The 27,810-nt window shown below is 34.4% G+C and overlaps 1 pseudogene; it reads left to right on the plus strand.

Moving 5' to 3' along the window:
* The first annotated feature begins 13,147 nt into the window (after window positions 1-13,147).
* LOC141573989 (centrosomal protein of 162 kDa-like) overlaps window positions 13,148-27,810 on the plus strand; it is a 35,009-nt pseudogene continuing 20,346 nt past the window's right edge.

Below are 27,810 nucleotides of genomic sequence, written 5' to 3' on the forward strand. Positions count from 1 at the left end.
TGCTAAGTTAAATAAGTCAGATAGAGAAATATACGATTTAACTTAAATGTGTAATCTATAAAACAAAACATGAACAAACAAAACCAAACTAACAGATACAGAGGCTAGACTGGTAGTTGCCAGAGGGCAAGGGTGTTGAGAGGTAGATGGATTTGGAGATGGGAGTTAAGAGTTACAAACTTCCAGTTACAAAATAAAGAAGTCCTGGGAATGTAATATACATCATGACCACTGATGTCAATAAAATTGTGTTGCATATTTAAAAGTTGCTAAGAGAGTAAATCTTGAAAGTTCTCATCACTAGAAAAAAATTTTGTAACTTTATATGGTGACAGATGGTAACTAGACACTGTGATCATTTCGCAGTGTATGTGAATATCAAATCATTTTGTTGTTCACCTGAAACTAATATGTTACATGTCAGTTATATCTTACTAAAACAAAAGCAAAGCAAAAAGATAAGAGAACATACAAAAAAGTTTTATATTCCTTCCATAAAGCAGCTGGGTAGGTGGAGAGAGCACTGGATTGTATCCTGGCTCTGTCCAGCCACTCTTGATGGTCTTTGCAAGTACTTAACTTTGGAGTTTCATTCCTTTACCAATAAAATGTGTTTAATAAAACATTGTCTTCCAGGGATGTTGTGAAGATACACTTTGTAAATGGTACATAGGAGTAGGGATTCAATAAATAGTATTTAAGGAGATTACAGTAATCAGCAATGACCTTAACCAGAGGTTCCCAGTCTTTGCTGCATATTTGAATAACTTAGAGAACTTCCAAAAAGGATTCTTAAATGCTGATGTTTACATTTCACCCCCTAGAGATTCTGACTTAACTGGGCATGTTATAGTCTGGATATGAAACTTAAAGGAGAATACAGGAAAATATGAGAAAGAATAAGAAACAGTAAAAAAAAAAAAAAAAAAAAGAGGAAATAAATGTAGAGTCTACCAAGATGCTAAGGAATAGATTTCCTTCATTTTGTAGAACAGAAGGATTGACACTACCGTTAGGTGTGGTTGAGAAGCATTTCCAGGTCTCATCTGTTCCAGAGCAGCTGACTTGTGAGGAGGGCTCACCAACAGAGATGGAGCTGCTGCATTCTAGAGGTCCCTTCTGTGGAGTGTGTCAATCCTATGCTTCATTTTATGGTGGAATAGGTCATAAGTTTTATTCTTTGGAATAGAAGCAGCATGGAAGAGGTGGTGAAGAAGTCTAATATTGAGGATAAAAATTCTTAGAGCTCTTTAAAGTACTTCAGTTGATCCTATCTAATTAATATGCATCTCAAAAGAGACCGAGGCCCTGCTTTGAAGATGTGAAATACAGCAGAAGCATTCCTGCCTAAGCCTGTAGCCATAGGTGTGATGACTGGCAATGATATTTTATCTATGTTAGACAAAAAAGAAGTAGGCTGAATTACAACAGAAAGAATTGTAAATATATACTAGAGAAAGTGAGAGCTCAGTTTGAATCTTAAAACCATTTATTCCTTTTTTTTTTTTTTTTTTTTTTTAAATAAGCCATGATATTCTACCCTGGTTACTGGAAAAGAGATTGCAAGGCAGAATCGCATTCTCTAGTATTGAACATCAAAGAAAAACCAAAAGAAACAAAATTATTTTTAATAAATTCAGATTCCTAAGACTAGAATTTACTTTTTACATGAAAAACAACTATGTTGATATTTTGATTATGTGAATAATATATATTACACTGTTGTGATTGTTATCCAGGACTTCCAAATAAATGAATTATTTTACCCATGTATTGTTTTTCCCATGAAAATATTTTAGACTAATTCAAAAATAATTATCTATATTTATTTTTCCCCATGAAAATCTTTTGATGTTGCAGAAATATTTCCCTGTGAAACGTATAATTGCTGAATTATTTCCCACCTAAAATCATTCTAGTTACTTTGTGCCATTCTTAGGATAGAAATACTTGAAATCTTATCATCAAAAGAGATTTTACTACAGATCTTTAATTCAGTGCATGCTAAGCAGCACCTATAAAGAATTTTAGGAATAGAAATTAACTAAGAGACTATAATTAGAACATACAAGAATAGTCACTGGTGAAATGAATCCATTTTTGCTCTTCACATCAAATTCAAATACTTGCAGACTTGTCTGTGAATGCTGTTTTTATTTTTGTATGCAGCATTTATACAAGGTCCCTTTACAGTCTGACATTTGCTTCAATCACTCAAATGGACTATTTTTGTTGTTGTTAAACACACCAGCTATTTTCATGTAAACAAATCCACAAATCACTTTTCAGTTCCCATCTTATTTGACTTCTCATTAGCATCTGATATAGTTAAAAGTCCTTTTTTGAGACATTCTCTTTGCTGAGATCCACCAGTCAAAGACCACTTGTAGTTGAACAAATTGGACTTCTGGATACCTGGTGCAGGAGGGAGACTATATTCCATAGGAAACTGTGAGGCATCTTAATTAGAGTGTGCCAAGAAATTCTTGTTATAGGTTTTGGGCTTGTATTATATGATTTGGAGGAAGGTTCAAGGAATGAAATCTGTTCTAGACTGAGTGCTTTGAGGAAGCAACTGGATACATGGCTGTGCATCTTAATTTTTATTTTGTAGGTAGAAAGAACAGGATGAGACTAAAGCTTTAATTGTGAAGAAGCAGATGTTACTCTTTATTAGTTGGAAATATTTGTAGTTTTCATGGTGTTCTTGTATTTGTCTGCAGTCAAAGAGTCCTCTTGTTTTTTGTTTCATGACATTGTGGTTACATAGTGACCTTGTCCCAAGCTGGTGTTGAAATTGTTCACATTCAACTGGAAAACACCATGGCCTAGCTCTGTGCCAGGCTAGCTTCCATCTGATGGCTGTCAGCATTGCCTTTTTCTTTCTCAAGATCATGGCATCATATTCTGTTTGGTTTCTTTCTGCTGCTTAACTTGCTTCTTTTCATTCTTCCTCACACTGTCTTCTTCTATATAATCTTTAACTCTTAGAGTTTCCCAGGCCTTATATCTGAATCATCTTTTATATTATCCTACACTTCTTATGTAGTTTCATTTATTTTTATGATTTTAATTACTATCTGCTTTCTTCAGAATGGAACTATTCTCTGCCTAAAAGATGGGTTGTAAAACTATAACCCATAGGTCAAATACAACTCAAAGTCTGTTTTTGCCCAGATGTGAGGTGGTTTTATAGGTTTAAATGGTTAGAAAAAATCTAAATATGAATAATATTTCATGACATAAAATTATATAAAATTCAAGTTACAGTACATAAACAAAAAAGAAGCAGTGTTGCTCACCACCCAGTTCTACAAAGATTAAGTCATCAGCCACTCTAGTTGCCCACCCAACCTGAGAGGAATTCAGGATGAAAAACAGGGTGAGGAACCTGTGTTTTGAAAAAGCAGGTCCCTTAGATAGATGTATATTTCAGAAAGAATTTTAATGACCCCACATTCTTGCATCTCCTCATACATAGAAAAGTGCTAAAGTCATTAACCTGAGATACCTGTTCTTTGTGAGTAGCAGTAATCTTTTACCAAGAATGTATGCTTGACTGTATTTCCTAGCCAAAAAATCATATAAAAATTGGCTTCTCCCCATCTCTTTAGAGCAGTTTCCTCAGAGCTACTAAGCAGCTGTCTCCTGAGCTATAGTCCTTACTTAATAAGATCCCTGAATAAAACTTAAACTCATTCCTCTCAGGTTGTACATTTTTCTTTAAGTCGACAAGTGTCCAAAGATAAAATTTTATTGAAATCCAGACATGTTCATTTGCTTAGGTATTTTCTATGGCTCCTTTTTTTGCTGCAAGATCAGTGTTGAGCAGTTTCAGTAGAGAGCCAGAATTATCTACTAGCTATCCCTTTATAGAAAAAGTTTGCCAACCCCTGCTCTACAGTCATGCATTTAACTAATCTGTGAGATTTTTCAATTGATTATTTTAGTCATCTTAAAATATTTAAAAGATAAATTTTATTCATCTCCAATCCATATCTGTGCCTGTTCATCTTAATATTTGGGGCCCCTGCCACACAGAAATTCAAATCAGAAACCACAAATCATCCTTAATTCTTATTTTTCCTCTACCCCATATTTTAGTCCTTCTGGATATCCATTGTTTCTGCTTCCAAACTATATTGCAAATAGGTCAGTCAGTCGCCATCTTTTCTGCCATCATTCTATGCCATACCATCACCACCTTGCAGCTGGTCTACTCAAACAGCCTCATCATTGGTTTCCTGCTCATGTGACTCTTAAGTCCCTATCCCATGATGTTTTCTATCATTACATCTGCTCATAGCAATTATGATAATTTTTATGTAAATATTTGGGTTTAAATTCTATATATTTATTTATTTATTGTCTATCCAAACACATAAGCTCTACAGAGGTGACTTCATACATTTTAGTTCAGTAGCAGATATAAACATTTTGAATAGTGACTGATGTGGAGTAGAAGGCCAGTAAGTATTTTTTTAACCAGTGACTGACCTACTTAAAGACCACAAGATAGAGGTACAGTTACACCCTCACACACCTGCACACATTCCACTTCTAGGGGAAAAGTATTTATATATTTTGCATGTACAAATTTCTCAGTTGAGTATGCATCACTTTACATTTGAACCACATCTATAGGAGAGGAAGTTTGCTCTGGGAAGGACAAGTTGATGCTGATTTTATCTTGATTTTTAAGAATTACAACTTGGTCAGTTTTTTTTGTTGCTAGTGGTGATGATAGTGACCTTTTTCCTAGCAAACAAAACCAGCGATTTACTTACATCATTCTTGTGACTCAAAAGATATCTTAACTGAACTGGTTATTTACTTGATAATTTGTTGTCAAACAAATGTATATTTCATTTTATACGGGAGAGAACTGTCCAGTTATTTTTATGTGGATTTTAAATAGGAACTTAGAAACTCTTCCAAAGTAATACTGAAATAGGAATGTAGACTAACTGTATATAACCACCATTTTTGAGTGTGTAGCTATTGGAAGAAACTGCTGAAAGCATAAGTTAGGGTTTAGGTAGAACCAACATGGTGAAATGGCCATAGGCTATGGCATGGAGGCATCCATTTGAGAACAGTTTTGTAAAGTGGTAGAGAAAGAGGCCAGACTGCAGGGCTTTACAAGTAAGTTACCTGATAAGAAAAAAAAAATGTTGTGGATTGGCAGTAAAAGGGAAAACAAAAATGGGATGGTAGACAGATGGAGAATCAAATACAGCAGGAAAGGAGAGGGAAACACTCTCAGTGTTTGCAGGCAGAAGAAAAGAAATCTAGTTAAAGTGGAAAAAATTAAATTTGGCAGTGAGGAAAACAAGAACCATACTACTCAAAAGCTTAAGTGCCTTCCCAAGTTTTGCATAATAATTTGGATTTCAAAAAATGTTCTTACACAAATTGTATCATATGACCCTCACAAAACTGGGTACATCTGAGTAAACTGAGACAGGTGGTTCTATTCCCATTTCACAGATTAGGAAACAAGCTCAGTTCCTGGGGTCATGCAGTGGGTAAGTAACATAAGGGAGAACAGAAGTGTTCTCACGCCTATGTTTTTATACTTTCCAGTATACCATGTTGACACTGTGGTGTTAATCTTTAAACAGAAGGAGATTGAAATCTGTGAGGAAGAGAAGCATTTAAGGCAGTGATCCAAAAGAAGTGGTCTCTTTTCCCTCCCACCCACTTAAACTATTATCACATTTAAGTGAATTTCAGTAAGCCAGAAGTTTGGAAGGAGATGACTCATGAAGAAGCATGGGTAGCATTAATTTATTTTTTAAATTAACTGGTCATACACCATGTACAAGTGTCAGAGATACAGGTGAATAAAATAGTCCCAGCTTTGATAAAGCTCATTCTCTAGTGGAAAGGATCAGCTTTTAATCAAGTAAGGAAATTAAATATTTGAGTATAAACTTAAATATGAGGCTGCATCAACAGTACTATGAAAGAATGTTACATGGGGCCTTGTTGAGCCTACAAGGAGGGGAAGTGTTTGCTTTATGAGAGGATGACAGTTGGTCTAAACTCTAAAGGAGGAATAGGAGTGAAAAATCTGAGAGGGAGTAGTACTGGAGCCTTTAAAGAAGGCTCTTACATATGAAGAAGTCAAAGGATCTGGTATGACCAGAAAACTTCTAGTTTACTAACATTTTTGTGCACTGAATTATAATCTACATATAGAATTCTTTCATTTTAAATAGTTATGCAATAATATTGAGCTATATAATTCTGATTCAATAGTTTTCTCAAGTGATGGATTAAAAAGAGAGAACAGAAATGACTGCTATATAATATCAATTTCTGGTAGAATTTATTTATGCACATATATATAATAGTAGACTATGTATAATGATATATGTAATAATATTCTTGCAAAGGTCTCAAATAGTGTTTTGCACATGATAAGCAGCCATGAAGTAATGATTAGCTACTTTTTCAATGTATCCTTATTGAAAACCTAGTAAGTATAATATGTACAAACACATTCCTGGATGCTGTTGTCCTCTATTTGACCAAAAAATGGTCAAGGGATGCTTAAAGGAATATATCTTAGCATGAAAAATCCATTACCATATATGTTTGATGTACTTATAATCTCTAGATTTATGCAGTCCTTTTTTGCCTAAGCCTCAGGTAGGGCAGGACAAATCCATTTTTGCAGTGCCGTAAGTGGTGAAAATATTAAAATATTCTTTATCTGTGCTGTCCCCAATGGAGGTCATTAGCTACATGTGGCTGCTGAGAACTTGGAATGTGGCTAGTGCAACTAAGACTTGAATATTTTATTTTAATTTAAAAATCTACATGTGACTAGTAGCAACTGTACTGAAGAGACACTTCAGAGGGATTCAGGAAAAGACTGAGTTCCCACTGCAATACTTTTGATACATTTGACATGAACTTGATATTTCTTGTATCTGGTGGCCTGGCTCTAATTGAAAGAGATGTTTTCTTAGTATGAGTGAGAACTTACTTTAGGTTAAAAAATTTAGTTGTGAGCAGAAGCACATTTTCCCAACTCACTTGTGGAATAACAACTGAACTTGTTTATATCAAAAAAAATCTGCGAAACCATGTAGATGAAATTGCACAGAAAGTGATTTTTTTAATGACCCAAAAGAGTAAATAGTTTTCTTTATGCTTACTGTTTGAGTAACAGCCACTTACAAAAGATAGAAATCATAAAAATAAATGAAATAAATTTATTTTATAGTAAACATTCAGAAAAATCTAGTGGTCATTTAAAGAAGCAGATGGGAGACTGTAGTCTGTGTAATCTGAGGTCAGCCAACTCACTTCTCTCCATCATATTCAATATTTAGAGTCTCTAAGAAACATCCTTTCTATCTAGAATATTTATATTTAAATGTGAATGCATACAATTAATGTGTTCATTCAAAAGTTATAAAAACAATATAAAAAGTGGAAAGTATATTTCTCTTCCCTGGCTGAATGATAGCTGCTAGTACTCCTGCTTAGAGATTGTATTTCTATCAATTTTCTTGTTTTGTAAAATTTTGGAGGTACTTAATTTACTCTTTCAACATGTTTATTGAATGTCTATTATATGCTAGGCATTGTTTTAAGTACTACTTTACAAAAGTGGAAATAAAAAGCAATTAAAATTTTCTTTAAAAATTACATTCTAATGGAAGGAAATAGAGAATAAACAAAATAAATAATAAAAACATGTGCTGTATTAAGTAGTGATAAATGCTATCAGTTTTTTAAAAGGGTTTTAAATGAGGTGAAGGTGTTGAAAGAGGAAAGGGAATAAAGATTGCCTCAGCTGGGGAAGGAGTTTACATTATAAATAAAATGAGCAGAGAAGGACCTTCAGAGCTTTATTTTCATCAAAGACATAAAGGAAATGAGGGAGCAAGATATGTTTAGGCAGAGAACTGCATGTGCAAAGATTTTAAGGTAGGAGCTTGTCCAGTACCTTCCAGAAAAGCATCTTTACAATCTGGCTGGAGCAAGGATCACAAGACAGAGCCTTTTTATGCCAAGTAATTAGTACACCATCTAATGATAGTTATAGTATTCTATGTTGTATTTTTTTTTCCATCAAATGTTTTATGTCTTTAGGTTTTGAATAGGGCCTCCATGTCTCTGATACCTGTCATCTCTATTAACTACACATTAACTTCAGATAACAAAATTACATATTAGGGTCTGATTATTTCTCTTATGGAATGTATTATATAATACTTACAAAAATAGCTAAGCCAATTTCTGTTCCAGTGTTCTGTTCAAAGTCCAAGTTCAGTTTGTAATGTAAGATTCTGTCCTATATATAAGACAGATTGTTTTGCACTGAATACAGTTTAATAAAAACTTATCAAATTTTAATTTACTTGATTATAGTAGCATTATTGCCATTATTTTTATAGAAAAATAAAAGACTTATGGAAGAGAAAATTTCACTAATTTAGTTTATTAATGAGGACATCAAAGTCTAGAGTGAGGTAAAATGATTTGCCAAAGACACATAAATGATGATAGTTACCTCTAGCATTATTGTGTTTATAACATGTGATTTCTAGCATTATTGTGTTTATAACATGTGATAGCCATTGTGCTGAATACAGGCACTATGTAATTTTAATATTCCCAACAATCTGAGAGGCAGTCATTATTACTGTTTTACTAATGAGGAAACTGAGGGAAATAAGTTCTGTAAAGTAATGCAGCAGATAAATGGTACAGCTGGGATCCTATTGAGGTCTTTTTATCTCAGAAAGAACTCACACTGAAAACTGCTACACTACTGGAGTTACAGGGACAGGGATATCCTATTAAAAACACAAGAGGCAGAGAGGTTTCTGGGAAAGAGGGCAAGTTTTCACTGTGATCAGATGTTGGATTGAATTTTGCCTCCACATAGCTGAATATTCTGGGGTAAGCAGTGTAACTTTCAGTATGTTTCTAAGTGTGAATATCAAAGGACCAAATTACAGTCCCATATTTGCTTATCAGGACTTTGACTTTATCCAGTATGGGTAAAAGTTAGAAGCCATAAAGCTTCCTAATTTAGTTTGTGAGTACATTCTTACAGAGTAAATAAAAGAAGCTGTTCAGTTGAGATAAAAACCTTTATATGCTGAAAAAGAACATAGATTATTATATTAAAAAAAGACTCATAATTTAAAATGAAAATTTAGTGCAATGCCAATAGAAAACCCAAGGTATCTGCTTATTTTAAGGTTAGAAGAGAATATTGAAATTAGTAAGATGTTCATTAATTGTCCCATATTATCTGCTTGCTTTTCACTTTTTTTTTCCACATACATTTGAAATTTTACTTATATTCAATGAAGAAAGTCCATGTTATCAGCATGGATCATTATGTAGCAATGTTGTAAACGGCATTTAAAAAGTAACTATTTTGTTTGCACATGCAGAGCTATAAACTGCCCAGTTAGGTTCATAATAGTCACTCAGTATTTATACTGCAACTAATTTGATCTTTTTTCAAAGTTAAAATAAATTTACTTTTATGGGTAAAATAGCTTTGAACAGGCTACTAATCTGAAGTTGTAACTGCTTTTATTGTGCTTACCAAGAAGCAAAGTTTCAGTTACCTTGATTGCTGTATTTTGCCAAACATTTTTTTAACCTATTCTTTTGTATATGAAAATGGTATTATTTACCCACTATGAGTAGAAAAGCTTCAAGTTATTTTTACATTATTAGTAATGAATTTACAATAAGCATCCCAACCTCCCACACCAAGACTGCTGGACAACCAGCTGAGATTACAAAGTGTAAGCTGTGGCTAGGGATCAGAGATTACTCTGTGTAAATTTAATTTACCCTTATGGAGATTAAAAGCTCATTAATACTTCATTCTTTCCAACTGAGATAAAAGTTAGAAGCAATTAATATTTGAAAAAATATTTTCTCCCATTAATTTATTTTTTTCACTGTGTAATCTGTGTTGGTTCCCTTTTAAGTATTGATAGAGTGTATTTTAAAATAGAAATCTACGGACTATATCTTAGGTTTTGTTGTTATTGTTTTGGATTATTATTCCCTAACAGCTTTTATTCCCTAACAGTTTATACAGCAACTTAAACAACAGCAATGAAACAGTAGCATCTAGGTGTTCATTTCATCCGCTTTCCAAATGAAGTGACCAAACATTTCAAGAGGATCTAGAGTTTTCCTACAAGGAAGAAGTGAGAAAACATTTTTAATCATTAAGTCAAGAGAGTTTTGCCACTTCTCAGTGACAAAGACATTGTGTACTAGCTGCTTTAGCCTGAAGGCAGTTTATTAGTTACACAGATGTGTTAGAAATAGGGCTCCTGGCAGGGTTCGACATGGCTAGTGAATAAGTAAGTGCAGTTTTTATGTACTTCACCAAGGCGTTACATTATTCTTACCAATTATTATATGCAAGTAAAATGTAAATCTGTGTGGTTATACAGCTTCTTTATATCCAAACATTATTCACAAAGAAAATATTCATAAATAGAAAGAGATGGTAAATATTGGTGGAAAACAGCCAAAGTTTTTTGTTTTGCTTTAAAACTCTGACATAATTTGAAATTATGGTATATTACTCAGTCTTTTCATAATAATAGCATGTTGACAAATGATACAGTGAATAGACAATCTGTAATACTACAAACCAAAGATTAGGGAGACTTTTGTATAGAGTTAGAATCATTCTTTCATTAATATCCCTCCTTGTTAGTACATCAACTCTTTTGGCTCAATATGCAACATTGCAGATTTTTGAATGATGGTGAAAAATGGAGTAAATAAAATTACAGTGGCCCTAAGAGAGAATGTTTTTATAAATGCTTTAGTAATACACTTCTAACACTAGTAAAATGGGAATTGAAAAAGTGACTAATTTGTAATTAAGGCTTTTAGAAAGTAAAACTTTTTGACTACTTTTGATATTCCTTTTCCTTCATAGTATAGAATTGTAAAACATGTCTTGAGAAAATAACATGCAAACTTTTTTTTTCTCAGTGAGAATTTATTTTTTTCCAGCTTTACTGAGGTACAATTGACAAATCAAATTGTATTATTTAAAGTGTGCAACATGATGATTTTATATACTTATTATATATTGTGAAAGGAATCCATAGTTAATTAAAAATACCACCACCTCACATCTTATCTTTTTAAAAAATGAGAACCTTTTAAGTTCTACTCTTCTAGAAAATTTCAGTTAAATACAGTGTTATCAGTTATAGTCCCCAAATTATACACTAGGTCCTCAGACTTTATATTATGCAGACTTTATTTAAGTTGGAAGAACTTGAGACAATTAATTAAACTGGGGGCAAACTGGTGACACCATGAAGATGCTTTGCTCCTTCAGAAAAGTTGCTAAGATCTAAACTAAGTTTATTTTCATTATGTGAGGAAGCAACCTTCAGAGACAACAAAGTACCTTCTGCCTTGCTCTAAGTTAACTAGAATTCATGTCTCTCTAAGACAACCCTTAACTCCTTCTTACTTCATCTCATTTATTGAGATACCTACGGAGACATATAACCCCCAGCTCTTTCTATTGTGACCCATATTTTCAATATATTAGGTTTGGAATCTCATTAATGTCAAGTGTAGCCTAATTCTGGCCTAAAATAAAATTAAGTTGTTTAGCTATTGGAAAAGCTATGATTTAGCCACAGCCCTGTGGCACAATTTAGAAGAAATTTCATAGCTACAATTTATTGAAGGTAGACATTGACCTAAATGCCTTATAGGCACCGCATTGTTTACTTCTTACAATAAGCTAATTTATCAGGTAAATAAATGCCAGTGTTTACCCATTTTAGAGATGAGGAAATGGATATTTTGAAAGATTAAGTTATTTGCCTGAAGTTACACAACTAGTTATTGGCAGCGTTGAGATTAAAATATTATAAACTCTGCCTTATTGTAACTATTAATATCAAATTTACTGTATTTTTTTTTTACAAACTGTATTATCCAAAATGTAATGTACATATTTTTAATGCAGAAGCTTGACTGTAGACTTATTTTAACACTGGAGCATTAAGTCACCAAAGTTTGAATATTTTAAATAAAAGTATCTAGCATATGTATAGTTTTTACATGAAGGGAACAGAAATTAACTGTGATCCACATAAACACATATAAAATAAAAGTTTAATCTGATTGTTTGAAATAATTTTCTGCTACCTCTTATTCTTTTCTTTTGATTAAAGTAGAATGTATATACATAATATAGAGAAAAAAACAATTTTTTAAACTAAGAAGTATTTTATCTTAATTTATCTGAGAGTTATTTTACTTCTTCACAACTTACTGTCTTCACTTGTATTCACTTGTCTTCAAATAAACTGATACTTGAAGTAAAAAATTTCACAATACCTACACATAGTAAGCACATGATAAATACTAATTACTCAGTTGATTACATATTATCAATTAGAGTAAACATTGTGTGCCAAGTGACTACCCAAGGAATTCTAGAAATCAGTTAACATTTTTATGTAGTGCACAATGCAACGCTTTCTTATGTGTTACTGTATCATTATACCTTGGGTTGTTATTGTGCTAATCACTAGGGTTGCAAAAATAAAAATATACAAGAATCTCAAATATAACAAGAGTTGCAACCAAGTGAATCACCTCACAAAAATATGTACGAAGTTCAGAGGGATGATCTTGAAGACAGTGAAGGATATTAGAAGAAGCCTTATAGAAGAGGTAATGCCATACCAAATTCCTACTCACCCTAGAAACCAAACTGGTTTTGAGGTTGAGTAGGAATTTGGCAATGCCATATACAATTGAAACGTGTGTGTCTGTGTGTGTGTCTGTGTGTGTGTGTATGTAAAATTACTGTGTGTATGTGTAAAGTTATGTTGGGGGCTGGAACATTGTGGTAGGCAGAATAATGACCTCCCAAGATATCCAGGTCCTGGATCCTGGAACCTGTGAATGACACCTTATAGAGCAAACAGGACTCTGCAGATGAGATTAAATTAAAGATCCTGAGATGGGAGAAGGTACCCTGGAACACCCTCATGAGCCTACCTGTGATCACAGTGTCCTGATAAAGGGGAGGCAGAGGGAGATTTGACTACCAAAGGGGAAAAGGTGATGTGATGAGGAAAGTAGAAACTGGAAGATGTCTCTTAAAGATGGAGAAAGAGCAGAAGCCAAGGAATACAGGCCATTGGAAGCTGAAAAAGGCAAGGTGATTGGATTTTCCTCTCAGCCTTCACAAGGAAGCATCCTTGCTGATAATTTGATGTCAGCTCGTGTATCTGATGATTTCCGACTTCAGACCTCCAGAACTATGAGATAATGAATTTATGATTTATTAATACCAATAAGTTTGTAGTAATTTGTTACAGTGGCAATAGGAAATGAATAGAAGCATGAACTCTTACCTTGAAAAGCCTCACCTGAATCACAAACCTGACTTTAGCTCCAGAGCTTATCTTAGACTCACTTATCAGCGTTATAAATTTGATTGATGTTATCATTCAGGTGCTCACCTCATATATTTTATGATCTATATGCATTAAAGTCACTTCTCTTTGTTTATAGTTCAATCTGCAACCTGACTTAGAGTTAAAAATACGCATTTCAATGTTCCAGGAAAGACCAAATGTCCCAGGGTTCTTTCTTTGGAAAATTACTGAATTCATATATAATAATGTAACTTTATTTCTAAGATCCTTAATGAGTCACATGCTTAGATTTGAATTTCAAAAATAAAATTTATCATCAAATCAGAAGAATAAAATAGTGAATGAGAAGTGGTAAGAGGACCAGTGAGAAAGAGACTAGATTACATATAGAAAAGGTTTGCCCTATTTGGGAGCAATAAAGACATACTCCAAAGATATTTTGGATCCAAAATCAAGTCTGTGATTGGATTATTGGGGGTTTTGGAGCCAAAGATAACTGTGAGACTTATAACTTGGTCAACTGAATCATGAGGTAACTGAGCTAGAAAATACATGTGTAGGAACAGGTATATAGATTTAAAGCTAAATGTAGGTTTCTATTGGACATCTACATGGAGACTGATATTTAAAAATGTAAATGGAATGCAGTAGAGAAACCAGTGTGCCTGAATAGATTTTGAAGTTAAGTGAAGCCACTTGGAGGTCTTTGGGAATAGCATGCTCCCAAAGAGCATGGAATAGGAAAGAGTTCCAGTTCCAGAATCCTAAGAAACATAAACATTGAAAACTCTGCATATAGATCCAATGAGAGAGACTGAAAAAAAAAAATCAAGGGAAAGAGCATAAAGAAATGATGATGTTGAACCCAAAGGAAGAATTCTATACAGATCTGTCTTCTCTTGCATACCAGAAAGAGAGACAGTAGAGATAGGTGATTGCAAAGCAGTGTTGACATTCTGGATGAGATTATAATTCATAAATATGTATATGTTTTTCTACCAATATTTGAGTTAATGGGGTTAAAAAATCAAATGTAATGGGAATATGTACATCAAAAATTGTACAAACTTGCAGGAATTTATAAAACACTTCATATGCTTTCCCTTCTGTACTTTAGGGTATTTATTCTAAATTTTATTTTATTATAATGATATGATAGTAAGTGCATTTAAACCTGGCCCTCAATTACCATGAGGCTTAAAAATAACTACTAATTCTTTGTGATTAAAAACAAATTCCCAGCCATTTGGTTTCATAGCATTCATGCATATTGGTGGGGTCTTCTCACTGCCTCTAATAAATAACATGCTATTATTTCTGGTTAGAGGTCAGGAATTTTCATTCTCTGGAAAATGAAATTAAAAGAGATGAAACACATTTATACACACTAGACACAAGGATATCAGTTGATCTGTGAAATGTGAAGTTTCTGATGCAGTCATGAAGAAAAAGACATTTAGAAAGGAAAATGTAATCTACTTTTGCATGCCCTTTTAACTTGGTCATGGTGTCACTGTGGTAATTACTCATGAGTAATAAGGTTATTTATCTCCATTTGAATAAAAATAAGGAGCCAGACTTGTTTATATGAAATCAGAAGGCATTCTAAAATTCATATTTTCCTACTTCATATTTCATAGATTTGGAGATTCTTTCATTTGATCAAAAGGCTAACAAAAATGACTGTTTTCTGTAAGTTTTATTCACATACATAGTTTAATTTTAGTAGACCCTGCTTTTGAACTAGTCTTTCTTACTAACCATAAATCACTGTAAATTGAGCTGTTATAAAATATTGAATCAATTTTTATTAATCTCCTCTAAGGATATAAAAATAAGATATTTCTTTTCACTTTTTTTTTTTTTTGGTGCATAGTCAGTTTACAGTGTTGCATCAACCTCTGGTGCACAGCATAATGTTTCAGTCATACATATACAGTCATGTATTTCCTTTCATATTCTTTGTCATTATAGGTTACTACAAGATATTGAATATAGTTCCTTGCATCCTTTTCACATTTTTAACATATTTATCACACCAAACCTTATATTTCCATGTATGAAGGACTTAGATCTTGTTTCCAGTGTTGGACCATGGCATTCTAAAGAGCCAGACACTTCTCAGCACTGTTTCCCCTCCTCACCAATGATTTGGGCAGCAGCAGTTCAGGGTTCAGTTCAGGATATGTGGTGATTCTCTCAGAGATTTCACTATTTTTTTCCATCAAGGCCCCCTTGATGCACAAGCAGTGGCTGTATGACTTCAGTAAGTGTCTCCTTTCTTAAGATATTTAAACATACTTTACTGAATTACAGACTATTGATAGGTCCCAATAGAGTGGGTGGTGAATGAAGAGCATCTCTCTTTGGCTTCCAAGAAAGTTTTATAAAGATGTTTGGTTTCCTTCTCTGACTTACTTTCTGGTTAGATGATACACTGTGAATGGTGATAGTTCTGTCCCTGCCTATGATGGGGACGATTGGCTGCTAGTTTGTTATGATGGCTGCTCTAAGCTAGTGTTATAGATTCTCTTCACATCCAGGATTTGTCAGTAACTATTCATGTAAATTCGGGGAAAAATTTTATTTTGTGTACATCAGTTTTGTCATTTGTAAATGGGATGGTAGTACTTATGCATGAGTAGTTTAGAGGTATGAAACAGTGAAAATAAAGTGCTTAACACACAGCCTAAGTTAACAGCAGGCATTTAGTAAGTAATAGCTATACAAATTATTATATAATGATATGTGCATTATATGTTATATAAAATTATATATTACTAGTGATTTATGGAAATGTAGGCCTGACAGGTTAATCATGGATGAAGCCTCCTTTATTCCTCACTATGATATTTTTTAATCTTCTAAGCCCAACACGTGGCGTAACTGAAGACAGAAACATAGTAAAGGCTATTGTGATTGGGTCAGTTGACTATTTTGATTCTACTTTCACAGCATATAATACAGTATTCTGATATCCCACCTTTTTTAATGCAGACCTTGGGAATGATTTCAGCAATTAAAAAAAAAAGAAAAAGAAAAGTCAGGATATGTGCTAACATCTTTAGGTTCATGTATCATCGACTGAAGTCTACAGATAATTGAGCATAGTTTACATGCCAGAAAAGGTTGCAGGCACTAATATCATGCTGAGTGTTTTGTGAAATAAGTCACCATCATGTGAAATTAAAATCTTTTAATGTAATAGTACAAACTGGCCTACCATCATTAACAGTTACTAAGGAAATTTACAATCCAACCTCATGAAAGAGAGAAGAAAATACTATTGAGCACTTATAATGAGTTATGCATTTTCATTTATCTCAATGAACTTATTTATTAAAAACTGTAATGTGATCTTTTATACATTAGATGAAGTAACAGAAAATCATAGAAGTTAATGAACTTTTCCAAAATTGCACACATAAATGAATAGTGTACCTGGAATTCTTCCCAATATAATATTTCAAGTTTTAGACATTAAACATTAACATAACCAAATTAAAATATGAATTTGTTATTATTCATTTTACATTCATAAAATGCTTGTAGCCAATTCATGACTGTTAGAAAATAGAATCAAATAGTTGGATATTAGAGATAGAAAATGTTTTGCAGGGAGAGATATATCATATCCCTTCTTTTTCTCCTTTTTTGTAGCTTCTTTTAAGAGGAATTAGGAAAACAGGATTTTAAGATGTTTATCAGATTTCTAAATGACATCTTATGTCTCAAGAAATAACAAAGCCTTAGAAATAGTAGAATGTTATTAAATACAAATGCATCATAATTAGTAGTGTAACAAAATCATGCTTCTGATGTTACATATTCTGAAAGTGATTAAGTTTTTCTTGGCATTATATAGTCTGTTTAGAGATTTATGTTGTAAGACACAAATTTTTAGTTTCAGTTCTTCTACTAACTCCAACTGGTGACTTAGGAAATAGACACATATGTAGATAGATAGACAGCTAGACACACTAGCCTCCTCCTCGATTAGATACATAGACACATAGACAGAGAGACACACTACCCTCCTCCATTAGATAGGGACATATATAGATAGATAGTCACACCAACCTCCTCCTCTATTAGATAAATAGATACACAGAAAGACAGGCAGAAAAGCACACTAGCCTTCTCCTTCTCCATTAGATAGATAGCTAGACAGACAGACTAACCTCTTCCTCTTCCTATGTTAGTTATAAAGACAGACACAGACAGACAGACAGACACAGTAGCCTCCTCCTCCTACTCAATTAGGTAGATAGATAGATAGATAGATAGATAGATAGAGACAGACAGACACACATACAGACAGAAACAAGAGCCTCCTCCTCCTCCTCAGATAGACATACACACACACACACACACTAGCCTCCTTCTCCTCCTCAAGTAGATAGACACACTAGCCTCCTCCTCCACAATTAGGTAGATAGAAGGATAGGTAGATAGATAGATAGGTAGGTAGGTAGGTAGATAGATAGATAGATAGATATAGATAGATAGATAATAGAGAGAGACAGACAGACACAAGAGCCTCCTCCTCCTCCTCAGATAGACACACACACACACTAGCCTCCTTCTCCTCCTCAATTAAGTAGATAGACAGACATACTAGCCTCCTTCTCTTCCTGTATTAGATAGATATAAAGACAGACACAGTAGCCTCTTCCTCCTCCTCAGTTAGGTAGATAAATAGACACACTAGCCTCCTCCTCTATTAGATAGCTAAACAGATGCATAGATAGACTGAAAGACACATAGACACTAGCCTTCTCTGCCTCTGTTAGATTGATAGACATACAGATAGATAGACAGACAGACTAGCCACCTCCTCCTCCATTAGATAGACAGGCAGGCAGACAGACTGACTGACACACACTAGCCTCCTCCTCCTCCTCCATTAGATAGACACACAGACAGACAAAGACACACTAGCCTCCTGTTCCATTAGCTAGACACATATATAGGTAGATAGACACACTAGCTTCCTCCTCCATTGCTGGGTCTGTGATAGTTCTATTTTTAGTTTTTTTAAATAACTTCCATACTGTTTTCTGTAGTGGCTGTACCAGTTTACATTCCCATCAACAGTGTACTAGGGTTCCCTTTTCTCTGTATCCTTGCCAGCATTTGTTATTTGTAGATATTTTGATGATGGCCATTCTGACAGGTGTGACAAAATATCTCATTGTGGTTATGATGTGTATTTTTCTGATGATTAGCAAAGTTGAATGTCTTTTTAGGAACCTGTTAGCCATCTGTTTATCTTCTTTGGAAAAATATCTATTCAGATCTTTTGCCCATTTTTTAATCAGTTTTTTTATATTGATTGATAATACATTCTTATAACTACCACAAAGCCCAATACACAGAAATTTGCCAGCTCTCCCAGAAGCTCATCCATGTGCTCTGACTCAATCATAGCCCCTTCCCTTCCTTTAAATAAGTCTTTTCCTCTAAGTTACTGTTACAGGAATCACTTCCTTTTGTTTATGATTCTCTTACCCAAGTATGTCTCCCTAGGTACTAGTGTTTAATTCTGACCATTTACAAAAAGAGTTCCTTGTAAGTCTGTTTTGGTCTACAAATTTATTTTTTATATCTTTCTTGAAATACACCTGTTTGATCTGTTTTTCATAGTCTGGATTTGACTGATTGCATACACATGGTACAATTTAGCACATTCATCCATCCTTTTTACTTCCTCAAACTGGCAGCTGGATCCAGAGGCATGATTAGCCTTGATTTGATCCTCTGTGAGAGTGTGGTGTGTTATTTCATAGTCACCTAGTGTCTCGTCTCCTTTTTATGATGTTAGCAGCTATTGATATTTGATGCCTCCATCAATTTATTGGAGGTTGAAAAGTGTTATTAGTCTTTGAATTCTCTCATTTCTTTTTCATTTACTAACAGAAATAAGTTTATAAAGAGATGCTTTCCCTTATTTGCTATTTGAATCCTTAGTGCTACAATACAGTTCACTTAGGAAAATTAGTAATGGTGTATTATTCCAGCATTCACTAGTTTAGCTATTAGGACCATATTTGAAAGCCAAAACCCTAAAAGCTGTTGATGATAATTAAGACCCAGCTATAATGTAAATTTTTTTAAATTGGTGAAATAAAAATTTGTCAAGCATATCAAGAGTACAGATTTTTCTAAATAACGTAACAGCAATTATTAAACTTGACCTTCTTATACAAATGCCCTTTGAGGTAGAGCTTGTAAAAGCTATTCTCACCATTGGTATTTTTACACAGTAGAAACTATACAGCAATAAGAATGCATAACAACAAGTTATGCGTCTTAAATACATAGTTTTTCATTGGCTACTTACACATCAATAAGGGAGGGAATGTTTCTATTTTGTTAATTTTTTCAGGCCCTTTGCCTTTCCCATATAAATGTACATTAGAACAGTATATAAGCATAGATATATGTTGAGATAAGCCTACTCTTGTGCATAAGAAGAAAATCATGCTTGTCTTAGATATATGGTTATGTAGTCTTTATATGTAAATATTTATATTTTTCATACAGATTACATATGATGTAAATATTTTATTAATGTAACCATACAGACTTCTCTATATTCCTAATATTTTTTTCTTCTGTGTTATTCCAGTAGTGCTGCTTGGCTCATTAGACTCTGTTGCAGAGGTCAGCCTTGATGAGCAGGACAAAGCAACAGCTAAGCCGAAGGCCCCACTGGGTGTGACTGATAATGAAATGACAGGGATGGGTGAAAGTGAGAAACTAGCTGTTCTCTAAGTATGTCAGAGTCTGTGACTAGTTGACTTCACTTCTAGGGAAATACATATAATACATAATAACATACATAATAACTGTCAACAATAAAACTTTACATTTCACATTTTCTCCCTCTTTCTGTGTAAATAATCTGAACTTGCTAATGGTGACACTTAATGCTAGCAGTCTCAGTGAAGTGTGTTTTTAAATACTTTTTAAAAAATGAATGAATGCTGTTGGTACAAAGTATAGTACTGTAGATGAATATTAACTAATTTTCTGTGCCCCTAGAGTATTCAGTTAAATTTGCCATGTGTAGAAGAGTTGAGACTTTTGTTTTGGGCTTTTCCATAGTTCTCTCTGTATAGGAAAAAGTTAGCTCACATCCCCAAATTCTGAAATGTCTAGGACCATCCAGACTTCACCAACGGTTGTAAAGGTCTTTAAGACAATGCCTTTTCAGACTTTTTTAAAAAGCAGTGGAACCCTTATCTCCAAATGGAATCTTAGATAGTACTCTCTTTACAGATAAAAATGATATTTTATCAGTATAAATATAAATGTTTACATTCATGACATTTACTTTAAAAATTAGTGACAGCAATTAAAACAGACCACTACTGTTAAAATTGGGAGTTACAGATATTTGTTATATTCTTATATCATCAGACTTCCAGTATGTTTATATATTTTGTTTTTGTTGCATAATATAAAAATATTCTTGGTTGATCCCTTAAATAGGTGCAAATGGGAACTTTTCAGCTTTCTTTGCAAGTCCCAGTTGACTAGTTTGGTCAACTAAACCAATCCAGACTCTTGAAAAAAAGATCAATAGAAGTGATAAATCACTAGCCAACTCTGAACATCTGCTTGCATTTTATTTTTATTTTATTTTGTTTTTTAAATTTTTTAATCAAACTGTAATATGCTTGTAGAAGAATTCATGTATCATCATAGTGCAGATGATGAATTTTAAATACTGAACACAGCCATGTAACCAGCAACCAGATCATAAAAAACAAAACATGATCAAAAGCACAAAGTCCACTCAGATCTCTTATTTCTAATCACTGCCATTCCAAGAATCACCATCTAGTTTTATCCACTTCCATTTTAAAATGTAAATATTAAAGTTAATAAATTACAGCAGAAATTTTCCATCAAGACACATCACTCATTTACTTGTTACCACCCAATTGAATATTCTGCCATGATGAAAACATGTGCTGGGCAAGTTCTCCTCTGTCTCACCACTGATTTAAGTACATGTCATGTATGTGCTGTGATAGTCAGTCTGCTTACACTGTTCTCAGTGAGCAAATATGAGTTTTTGTAAAAGACCAACAGAGCTACAGCTTTTCTAGTCAGTGACCATTATGGGAGGTTCATGTACGCACAGGATGGCCAGAGGAACTTGATTCTGTGATGTGCGTGAAAACAAAGCTGGAGACCAAGTTACCATGCTGGTGGTCTTCAAAATATTAATTACATAAAAGGCACATCTGAGTGTGCAGATTAATTTCTATTACAGTTTTTATGTTTTAAAATGAAATTCCAATCAAACATCTGTGGACCCCATGATTTTCTCTGAAAACTATCATTTTGTTAAACTCAATATGAAAACCACTGCTATAGATTATAAGAAAAACTCAGAAATAAAAATGCTATTACTTAATTTGGAAGTTCAAGATTTGCAGATACTAACTACTATGTACAAAATAGATAAACAACAAGTTTCTACTGTATAGCACAGGGAACAATATTCAGTATCTTGTAGTAACCTATAATGAAAGAGAATATGAAAATGAATATATGTATGTATGTGTATGACTGAAATAAGCTGTAGACCAGAAATTGACACAGCATTGTAAAATGGCTATACTTCAATTTTTTAAAAAGTCAAAAAAATGTATTACTGAAAGAAAAATTCTGTTAAGATGATCTGGGCAGTTATATAATGCTAATTTTTTTAACCTTATTTCTTAAATGTTCTTGATTCCAAAATAATTTGATGAGTCACTTACTAGAAGAGTGTACAGTATGAGTTTATTGTTTTGTGGCCTTGGATTTGTATTCCCAGCCTTGCCAGTTAGCATCTGGGTGACATTGGAAAATTAATGCCTCTAAGCCTGTTTCCTCTTCTCTAAAATGAGACCGTGGGATGATCAGCTGCGATAACATATATTGCCTAGTATATTGCTGAGATTCAACAAACAGTGCCAGCTGTGTGGTTCTCATTATGTGCATCAACCTCTATTAATAGTACAGATTATGTGAAAGAACCTGAAGGCATGCATATAAATTCCTATTGGCTGTAACCTGTTAAATTTACCTAGTATTTGAAAAATACACTTGAAAAATATTCAATCAGTATATGAACTTAGTTTAAAAATTGAAAAGATCAGTGGTTTGTTTTTTTTGTTTGTTTGTTTACCATTTGTCTTCTGGGATTAAGCAGGCTTGGTTTAGGTGATATGTTGTCAAAGATTATCTTTTTTATTAATATGACTCATGAAGTTCCTTGTGCTTTATTGTCTTTAAAAAGTTGATGACTATAAAATGAGGGCCAGATCTAGCCTTTTGCTTGTTTTCATCTGTCTCATGGGCAGATGCTGTTTTGTGCTGTGGCTGTGTGACTGGCACAGTCACTGGATGAGACAGTATTCTACACATTGGGACCCTTGCCACTGCACAATAGAATTTGACACTTCTCAACTTGTAAGTGGGAAAAAGGAAGCTTTTGACCTGTAATAATACACAAAATAATGACACAGTATTTTCTCTTTCTAATGTAAAAGGCAAGAAGTCAGCCCTTTACTTTTCTCTCTCTAAAATACATGAATAGAGTTAACATACATGACCCTGGGATTATTTTTAATATCCATTGGGTTAATGACTCAAATTAAGAGAAATATACCTTTCTCCTGCTGTGTTGCAGCCCCTGATGTCTCTCTGTCTTCCATTTCTAATTTCTGACTTTTAGGTCATTTGCTTTTCTGTGTGTTTGCTCTGCTGTTGCTTTATGCCAGAACCCCTTCTTTCTGATACCTCTCACCTGTTAAATTAGGTTGAGTGTTCAGTACTGCTCTGCTAGTTACCATTGGGATCATTTATTTTATCCTGACTAAGTGATACTTACACCCCCTGGTATTTCTGTAGAGGAGAAAACACATTGTGCCTTTTTCTTTTGTTCATAAAATCAATTCTGTCCTTCAGTCAGGCTACTGTGAGTCTGATCAATGGTTTAGGGGGCAGGCAAGATCTTTTCCCTAAAGTCCTACTGAATATCCCTGCCACTTAATTAGTGATTCTGCTCTGATGATATACCCTACTTTTTTGTTTTTAATTTATTTAAGCAACTCTATTCCTTTTTGGGCATGCTACAAATAGCAGTGGTGACCTTGTTACTGAGTCCAAACTCATTCTGCTCACTGCAAAACAGGCCAGTAAATCTGGAGACAACGTGTTGGGGCAAGGAAAAGTGATTTTATTCAGAAAGGCGGCAGACCAAGAGGATGGCCAACTAATATCTTGGAGAGCCATCCTTCTCCAGTCAGAATACAGACTCCTTTTATACAAACAACAGCAACAACAACAAAAACCACAGGGGAGGGGGTGTGGTTCATTGTTGCAAACTTCTTGATGCAGGAATTCTTTGTTCTTGCAGCCATCCATGTGTGTCCCTGTAAACCTCCAACAAAACAAAGGTTATTCTCTATTTTGCAACTTGCCATCTCTACATAAGTGCAGAAGTGCTAACATCCTTAAAGGTCAGAGCCCCAAGAATAGGCTCTCCTGTAGATTTCAGGCTAAAGGCAACATTGTTTCACAAAAGGTGCAGAGCTGGGAAGACTAAGCCTAGAAAACAGGGCACAGTGGTTAAAACTCAGAACAGATCCAATGTGGTGTCAGATTTGTTCTCCTCTATTACAACCTGAAGCATTAGGTAGAAAGATAGCCTGTTGTAAGACATTCTTACACAGTCACATGTAGGACTTGGCTACATCTTAAGTATAGAGTTGAAAATAGTCCCTCAGAATTTTATACTATGCAACTCACAGATTATGTAGAGGAAGAGGAGGCTGTATATACTGTTTCATTTTTAGGTATTAATTACTTAGTCATGGATACCAGGAGAAAAGGAGACTGGTCACCCTGCTCTTCTTTTTTCCCATTCTTCTACGACTCTTTTATTCTTTTCTCTAACTTTGAGAATTTCACTGTTATTAATGAAAGGTACAAAATGAGTTAAGAAAAGACATCAAAATCTTAGATTATTGTCATTAGGTCCTTTGAGTTCTTTTTTCCAGAGTTTGTTTCTCGGTGGGAAGGGGAGGAGTTTAATAGGGATGGAAGAGTGAACAGTGATATCAGGTTTTCTCTTGTGGATGACTGGGTGAGTAATCATGCCACGGCTAAAACAGCAGATCCTGGGAGTAGAACTGGTTTTGTTGGGGAATATAATTAATTCATTTGAGGTTGTGTTATATGTGATTTACTTATAGAACAGTCTGAATGTCTATTTGGAAATTTAATATTCAGAAAAGAATTAAGGACAAAAGACATAGATTTGTAAGTCACATGCATATGGGTGATAATTAAGTGAAGAGTCTTGATGAAATTATCCAGCCCTCCTCCCTACAAAGAGAGCTTTTAAAAAAGAGGGTTAAAGATGGAGTCCTGAGATGAGCAATGTACCATAAAAGATAGAGAAGTATCCATCAGAGTGGTGGGGAGAGGAAGGCGCTGTATGGAAGAAACAGTTCCCAGGGAAAGGGCCATTTCAGATGTCTCACAGGGTGAAGAAAATTAAAACAGTTGAAGAAATTTAAAGGCTGGATTTGGCCCCTAGGAAATTACTTTTTTTGTTACAGCAGCTTTAACACAGGATATTGGAACACATATTGGATGGCAAAGTTAGAGGATTGAATTTCAAAGGAAGAAACACAGAAGACGAGATGCCTGGTGGCATTGGGAGGCAAAGAGAGAAAGAGAGGCAGAGGAGAGAGTGGTCCTTACAAAATTTTGTCAGTTTGAGAAATTTAGGAGTAGTTTTATCCAGTGCAGAGGTTGGTTACTGATGGTAGTAAGAGACAGTAACTAGCAGAGTGAGATCTTACAATGACCACATCAGGGCACATCTCTGCTTGCTTACAGGGGTTACTGAGCCCGCTGTGATTTCATGATGATGGGCTTTGCCACATACTAGCAAGTTTATATTTCACCCTGTCTTTATCACATACTGTCCCACAGCCTTGTTCACCATTTCTGGTAGATTAAGGGATAACGGTGTTTTATATTTTCATGTATTTGTGTGGTCATGCTAGAGAGTACATGTATTTCAACTGATGTTTCTTATGGACAGAGCAGCTGTGACATTGAAGCTCTGCATCAGATGTACTGTCATGTAGCCGTTTCTTGGGAAGATGCAGATGAGCAAGGAACTGAGAGTGATGCAGGGGGAAATACCGAGAGCTCAGTGAAAAAGCATCCTCAAGAAGATGAAGGGTCCTCAAAAGCATCTCTACCACGGAATGTGGTAAAAGCTGCTTCCTTTGAGACCCTCTCTGAACAGTTTCCAGTGTGGTGTAATTTAAATTGAATTTACTGTAGTGATTGTTTCTCAATCTGTGAATTTATAGGGTTTGTTTAAATGGAATCTAGGAATCATTGGTTTAACTATAAAGTTAGAGCTGAACATAGGGTAAAATTTCAGTTCCTCCTATAGTATGTCTTCCAAAATTAAGAAATCTCTTAAGTATTTTCACATTATTTATGCTTTTCCATGAACTTACGCTACAGTTATTTTTTAAATAGAGAGCAGTATTTGGGATCAACTAAATACATATTGTGTGTGTGTGTGTGTATGTGTGTGTATACACCCATATTCATATATTTGATGTGTGTAGGGGGAGGGAGAGAAAATATATAGATATATAATTCAAATATAAATACCTAAGATTTTCTTGTACAAGGAGGTTACGGTGGGAAACTGGGATTATTATATGTGCCATTTTATTAATGTGTCAATCAGAGACAGTGTAATTTTGGTGGTAGTAGACCTTAAATTAAGCAGTTTACATAACATTTTTGGTTGCTGTTTTAACTTTTCTCCCCTCTTAGATCTGCCCATGGTAGAGGAGCTGATGAAGCCTATCAGAATAGATTCCTTTGGAGTTGATGGTTTTGATTTACAACCTGTCAGGTAAGAGTTTTTTGGAATGGATTGTGCAGGGTGTTTATTTCTTTATTGTTTTGTCACTGGAAACTTTTGGCATCATTTGTTCTGTGTTGCCATCCCTAGTGAATGATTAATGGGTAGCTAGTATGAGTCTACCTGTGAGACACTCCTCTCTTCCCTTAATATTAGTCTCTATCAACTAGTTTATCAAAATTCTTCTAGTGCTAATTTTTTCTTAAATAGATGCTACTAAAAATGTTAGTACCATTGGGTAGGTAATCTTAAAGCTTTTCACTGGAAAAATAAAGTCTCATCAGCTTTAATAGCTCAGGGACAGTTGATTCAAATGGTAAGAGAGAACATGGATTTTATTCTGTATATGAGTCATCCATTTGCTTCTTTTTAAACCAGTTAGTTTTGCACTTAGTCACAGACCAGCCATCATCTCCTAGGGTGAGTTCTTTGGTCACAAGATAAACAGGCTTTGTGAAAACGTTCCAGCTCCAGTAGCTTTTAATGGAAGCTTGTGGGACCTTGCTGTCATTCACCAGCACAGGGTACCATGTCACAGTAACCTTGTCGTAAGACAAGTGTCACATCCATTATCTCATGAGATCCACACAATAAGTGGGTCAGGCATCTTTATCCCCATCATTCAAGTGATGAAACTGAGGTGAACCAACTTAGCAGTGGGGCTCTCACAAGAACCAGATGATGACACCTAACATTTTTACCACTCACTTACTGTGGGCCTGATACTGTGCTAGGTTCTTTATGTATTAGATTTCATTTAATCTTACAGCAGCCCCATGAGGTATATATATTCCATTATCACTCCCATTTCATAGATGAGAAACCTAGGCTTAAAGAGGTTAAATAAATTGTTCAAGATCACATGGCCATTACCCAGCAATGCACTTGGATTGTCAGGTCTTTGATCTCTGTGAAATATTTCTGTGAAAAGCCTATCATCCATTCTTGTATTATTTGTTCATTTGTGTTTTCAACAGACAAGTTTTTGAGCCCCTCCTTGAACCCCAGGCTCATCATGAAATCCATGTGCAGTGATTTCCTGGCCTTCTTTGTATTGAGTGTGCTAGTTGAGAGAAAGTGATGTGCTGTAGCTTATGCTAAACCCTGTCTACTTACTGCTAAGTCTAGCGTTCTCCCCTGGTCTGCAGTGCTAGTTAGTGTTTTTACGGGGCTGACTGGGCTCCCTTATCACTGCTGTTTGGGGCTACACTTGGGTCACTGAAGGGATTTTTCTACACATCTTGTGTCTTTGTTGGCATAACTGACACAATTTTAATAATGTGAATTCTAAATAGAGATGTTTATATTTGTGTTTAGAAGCTGAAAACAAATATACTTACATTAAAGGCATAACAATAATTATAGGAATGTCAGTAGTAGAAAGTTGAATATACATATCCAAAA

This window comes from Camelus bactrianus, chromosome 19 (genome assembly GCF_048773025.1).
Source record: "Camelus bactrianus isolate YW-2024 breed Bactrian camel chromosome 19, ASM4877302v1, whole genome shotgun sequence".
Lineage (NCBI taxonomy): Eukaryota > Metazoa > Chordata > Mammalia > Artiodactyla > Camelidae > Camelus > Camelus bactrianus.